The sequence below is a fragment of the Vitis riparia genome, chromosome 2 (assembly GCF_004353265.1).
Source record: "Vitis riparia cultivar Riparia Gloire de Montpellier isolate 1030 chromosome 2, EGFV_Vit.rip_1.0, whole genome shotgun sequence".
NCBI classification, from domain to species: domain Eukaryota; kingdom Viridiplantae; phylum Streptophyta; class Magnoliopsida; order Vitales; family Vitaceae; genus Vitis; species Vitis riparia.
This window is the reverse complement of record NC_048432.1, coordinates 2,561,294-2,567,408: the sequence shown is the minus strand read 5'-3', so window position 1 is coordinate 2,567,408 and position 6,115 is coordinate 2,561,294.

Genomic DNA, 6,115 nt, shown 5'->3' with positions numbered 1-6,115 from the left:
GGTATCCAAGCCATGGAAGCCACTCCATCACGACATCTTCTGAGGTTTGGCATCAATGCATTGGACGTCCACAAGCAAAGTCCTTGAATTTTTTACAAGATAAGAATTTTATTAATGTGTCTAGTTGGACCAAATCTCCTTTAATTTGTGCTAGTTGCTAATTAGGCAATAGCTATTAACTTTCTTTTAGTTTAACAAGAAAGACTACAATGAATCATCTTGGTAAAATACATTATGATTTATGGGGACCTGGACCAAATAATTCCACTTAAGGATACAAGTATTATGTTGTGTTTATTGATGATTATACTTGTTATACATGGATTTATCCTTTGAAGAAAAATCAGACTTCTTAGAATGTTTCTTGAAATTTCAGACTTGTTAAAAATCAACTCGAGAGGAGCATTAAAAATTTTCACAACAATGGAAGGGGTGAGTTCCAACTTGTTGAGCTTCAAAATCACTTGAGTCAATGTGGAATTTTACAATAATTTTCCTAACCAGGAACTCCAATAGAATAGTATTGTAGAGAGAAAGCATAGACATGTTGTAGAGATGGGCCTAATAATGATATATCATGCAAACCTACCCGTTAGTCTATGGGTGGATGCATTTTTTATAGCCACCTATCTTATAAATGGATTGCCTTCTACAGTTTAAAATATGAGAAGTCCTTTTTATATGTTATTCAAACAACATCCAGAATACAACGACTTGAGAGATTTTGGATGTCAGTGTTTTCCATACCTTAGAGAATATGAGGAAAACAAATTCCCACCAAAAACATATCCATGTGCTTTCATTGAATATAACTCTCTACACAAGGGAAATTGATACCTGCACCTCTCAACAAAGAGTATATATATCACGTCATGTTATTTTTCATGAGAAATTTTTCTTATTCTAATTCCTCTGAAAACAAAAAAATCCATGCATATTCTGTTAGAGATTTTTCATTCCCAACTTATGATGCTCCACTTAAAATATTAAAGCTTGTGCAACCTACCAATACTTCGGAGTCGACAACAGCCTTTAATAATGGTTGCAATTCCACAACTTGTCTTGGTAATGCTCTTGCTAGCCTCTAGAATGTCACTCCATGTGGTGACCGAGAAGCTAATCATTATTCCTAGACTATTGCAAGTGCTGATGTATGTGCTGATTCCCCTCGACATCATACCCAGTTTGATGCCTAAGCAAATTGCTCTCCATCTTCTGATTGTGTTGTTTCCCCTCAACATAATTCTCAGCTTGATACTCATGTAGCCTGCTCTACACATCCTACCTATCCTCAAGCTAATCATCTTATAGAGACCTTAAGTGATTTGTCATATTCAAGTAAATCTTGCAGCAACAATGAGGATTGTAGTGATAAATTTTTTAATGTGTTTCCTTTTATCAACAAGAATCAAGGAGTTGATCTCTTTCTTCGTGCAAAATAGAAAAGGACTGACCAAGGATTTACAATGATCACTAGAAACAGACTTAAAAATGAACGAAGTCTAAAATCTCAAATGATCATCCTTTCTACTACAAGAGGTCACAGATGCGAGCTAAAAACCTATCGTGCTGCACTTAAAATTCCTGACTGATATGCTGCAATGCAAGAAGAATTCACAACATTAGATCAGTACCACACCTAGGATCTTGTTCCTAGGACTTCAGTACAAATATAGTGATGTCCAAATGGGTTTTTGAGACAAAACTTAAGGAGGATGACATAGTGGACAGACTAAAGGCTTGGCTTTTGCTCGCAGCTTTACTCAAATACCAGGTTTGGATTTCTGTGAAACTTTCAATCTAGTAATTAAACATACAAGGATTCATTTGATCCTCTCACTTTGCAGTCTCTTTAAAATGGATTATGAGGCAGCTAGATGTCAATAATGCCTTTTTACATGGGTTTCTCAAGGAGTACGTGTTCATGGAGTAGCCCATAGCTTTGAAAATGAAGACTTTCCCAATCATGTATGTTGTCTTAATGATTCTCTCTATGGTTTGAAACAAACTCTGAGAGCCTAGTTCAATAAACTCACTTAGTTCCTTCTCCATATGGGTTTTCATTGTGGTAAAGTAGTCCCATCCTTATTCATCTAAACATACAGGTCACTCCATTATTCTAATATTGATTTACGTGGATGATGTTATAGTCGTCAGAAATGATACAACCACCATCGATAATCTCATGCATACATTAAGCAAAGAGTTTTCTTTAGAGGACTTGGTGTAAGTTCATTACTTTCTCAGCTTGGAAGTTCGAAACTTTTATGGCGGTATCTTTGTTTCCCAAGCAAAGTTTCTTAGAGACTTAGTGGGATGAAAATGCTTGAGTACTTTCACTTAATCATGCTCACGGCTATCAAACCTACGAGTAACCCAGTTGATGATCATCCAGTTGATCAAACCCTTTATAGGCAACTTACTGGTTCCTTGCAATATATCACGTTTACAAGACAAGGTACTGTCCATGCAAAAAACAAAGCCTATCAACAATTTCAATCTCCCATAGAGGCTGACATGCAAGTTGTGAAAGTATCTTGAGCTATCTAAAGGGAACCATGGATTATGGACTTCACTTTCTTAAAAAACAGTTCCCTTTATCTAACAGGCTACCAATGCTGATTGGGCCAAATGCACCATTTACATGTCGCATGAATGAAAACTCCGTGATCCAGTTTTTCAAACAATGCCACTTCCACTCTGCCATTTACATCTAACAATTGTCACCAACTATAAATATTTAGCAACCACTGGTGACATCAATATTGGTAATCTTGTTCTTTGGTAGGCTAGGACTTAATGATTTTTAACACATAAATTTTCTCAAATAAGAAAATTGTTGATGAAAATGTAAGTTGATTTATTTATACTTAACAATCATTAATATGCCCCTTGATTCTTCTAATAAAAACAAAAACACCATTTTAAACAATTTAATGTTTAATTTTCAATCAAAAGGATGGGATTTCATAAATAGACACAAGATAATAAATTCTTTCAATGAAAAAAAAACTTTGAATCATCAAATATTTCTCCTAGAAATCTTTGATATTCTTTAACTCTTTAAGAGATCTTCAAATATTCATCTTTTCAAGAAATCTTGAATCTTGAAGGAATTTCTTCAACAACTATAAAAATTTTTGTCGGTCTTCAATGTGTGCTTTCAAATGAGAGGAACCCTCTACTTATTGGCTTAGAAATTTTATTTTGATGTTATATCTTGCTTTCCTAGACATAATCATCCTTTTTATTGTGATAATTGTTATTTATTTTAATTATTATAATTAATTAATTAAGATAATTATAATATTCTTTTGCATCATCACAATTAACTGATTTCTTATTATTTTTTGCATGTTATTAGTTAATTATTGAGACATGACTATTAATGAGTGGACAAAATTTTTCTTTGCACATATTTCTTTAAACATTGATCATTGTTAGTTGGTGGTGACAATCTACTCAAACTAGTAGGGAGTTCTTTATACACCTAATGATTTCTTGAAATATCACAAATTTCTTTTAATGTTTAGGTTTATTTTTCAGTAATGGTCAATGCTAAGGCTAAGGTTGGGTTAGTTAGGTTAAGAATAAGTTTATGTTTCATATGTTTATTTTTGTTGTGATTTTAGATAGAGAGGTCCTTATGTTCTTTTTCTGTGAGTTTGATGTAAATTTCTATGTTTGTTCCATTTCATCATAGTTTTAAATATCATCTACCTTGTTATATTCTATATATATATATTTGGCTTTTCTTTCATATGGGCTCCATCTTCTTTACTATTGTTTCCATGATTTCAATTTCATTCTTTGTTTCCATTTCACTTGTGGTGGCATCTTATTGTCTAAGGTTTGTGTAAGAATTTTTAAATTTCATCCTTTGCATCATGTTCATCCTACTTCTCTACAATAAGAGCAGAATGATTGGTTATTTTCATGGAAAGGTTTTATTTTAAGTCTTTGCACTTATACTATCTCTCATTATTCATGCTTATAGAATTTAATACATTAATGGTACTTCATTTTCATTTAAAAAAATATGTATAGGAAAAAAAAAAAGGAAATAAGAAAACATACTTAGTAAGATAGAAGGAACGATCAAGGTAGACGGTATTAGCAGAATGAAATTCATGTGAGTAAAAAATGGAGTTGTCAATATTATGCCCCCTTGGAAGGTGGTGCAATTCTCAACCAACAAGTGTTAAGGTTGAATATGTGAAAGTAGAGCAAGATGTGGTGTTTATAAAAGGTTGAAGGTATGTGGGTTTTGTATTAAGATAGATACTATAATATCTAAAATCATTCACAATCATTGAGATATATTTAATTTATATTAATTTAGTCTTCCTACTTTGGTAAATTATATGGTAAAAAACCTATAAAAACAAATACATTCAGACTGCTGGGAAGATAAATCATTCTTTTGAGTTAAATTGCATAATAATTAAGTTGCCAAAATTTTCCATTGTAGATACAAACACAATTGTGGACCCGTATTTTTCATGTGTGTCCCCACTCAACGGGCGAGACTTGCTTTTATTGGTGAAAAATTTAGTTTTGGAAAAAGATAGGGTCACCACTTATTTTATTTTATTTTAAAAGGGAAAATAAAACAAGAAAGAAAACCCTAAAAAAGTGACTCCATAGTTTTTGGAAAAGCGTGTCTTTGAAAAAACCCAAATCTAGTTTTGAGGATTAGGTTACTTATTGGGAAGGTACCTTTAAAAGGTAGCACCCCTCTAAGCCCTACGAAGGTCTTTACTGACTAGTTGAGGAAATGTGGCTATTAATTGGTTAATTATAGATACCTAGGTAGGCTAAGTGATTTCAAAAAAATAGCATGCCTAACAAGAAAACCAATCACAATAATAAAAAAGATTTAAGGTGCGTACCTGGATTGCTTTTTAAGCGCTATTACAAGATATCAAAGTTAGTTCAAATAGGATATCATCCAACATGCGCTTTATTAGAAATAATCGAATAATGAAACGAATATCAAGGCACCCAAGCACTATCAAACATAGACATAGTTCACAGTGACTAGCATATTCACATAATTTAGAAGGTGGGTGATAGAGGGCATGCCTGGATAGCATAGATAACTTATAATGCACTTCCACAAGACATGAGAGGTTAGATAATAAAGAAATCTTAGCATGGTTGTTATCTAATTAGCATAGAAAAAATGATCAAAGTATATGAAATCATCAATTATTACATACATCTTGTATACAATTCCTAAAAAAAAATTAGATAGACATGATTACAACAAGTAGCAAGGTGGCAGGAAAGATGAGTTTTAAAAAAATGATTTTTATGTAAGGGTTTCACCCATTCCCTAATTGATATACACAAATCTAGCCTAGAATTATCCCATTTGTTTGGGACCACAAGCTTGGATTCATGTCTTACTCAAAACCGTAGTTTTTATTGAAAACAGAGAAAGATGTGAACCGATCAAAACATGGTTGCATATTATTTAAGAAAATGAGATTTTGATTCTAAGAACTCTAAATGTATTATTTGTTTTCTTATAAATGGGTTTTCAAAGGGATCTTTTGAGTAAAGTGTTTTGTTTTAAGATAAAAGAAATTAATTTGAAAACAATAGAACATAAGAAACAAAATACCAAGCAAAACAAAGAAAACAGAATCACAAAGTGAATTTTTTTTATTTTTTTTATTTTTTATTTTACGACCAGACCAAGCAAACTAAAGTGGTGAGAATGGAGGCCAATCATCATTATTTTTTGATGACCTCTGAAAATTGAATTTGACAAAGGATGACGAAAGTGATAAACCGAAACCTTTTGGATCTTACAAGCACTGGAGTTTTAAAAATATTTAAACTTAAGACAAAATCAATCAAACACTAATATTATTTGACTTTTAAAACAAAACTAACAACACATATCAACTAATATTGACGATTTTAAGTCATAAATTCAACAAGATACAGTCGACTAAACTAATCAATTAAATAAAAGAAAACAAACACATAAACTAAATAAAAAAAAGTCAAATACTAAAATTAACAATTTTTAAACACCAAATGATAACATGGGGAGAGATTAAACTAATTGACTACAATTCTAAAGCATAGAATTAATAGAAAA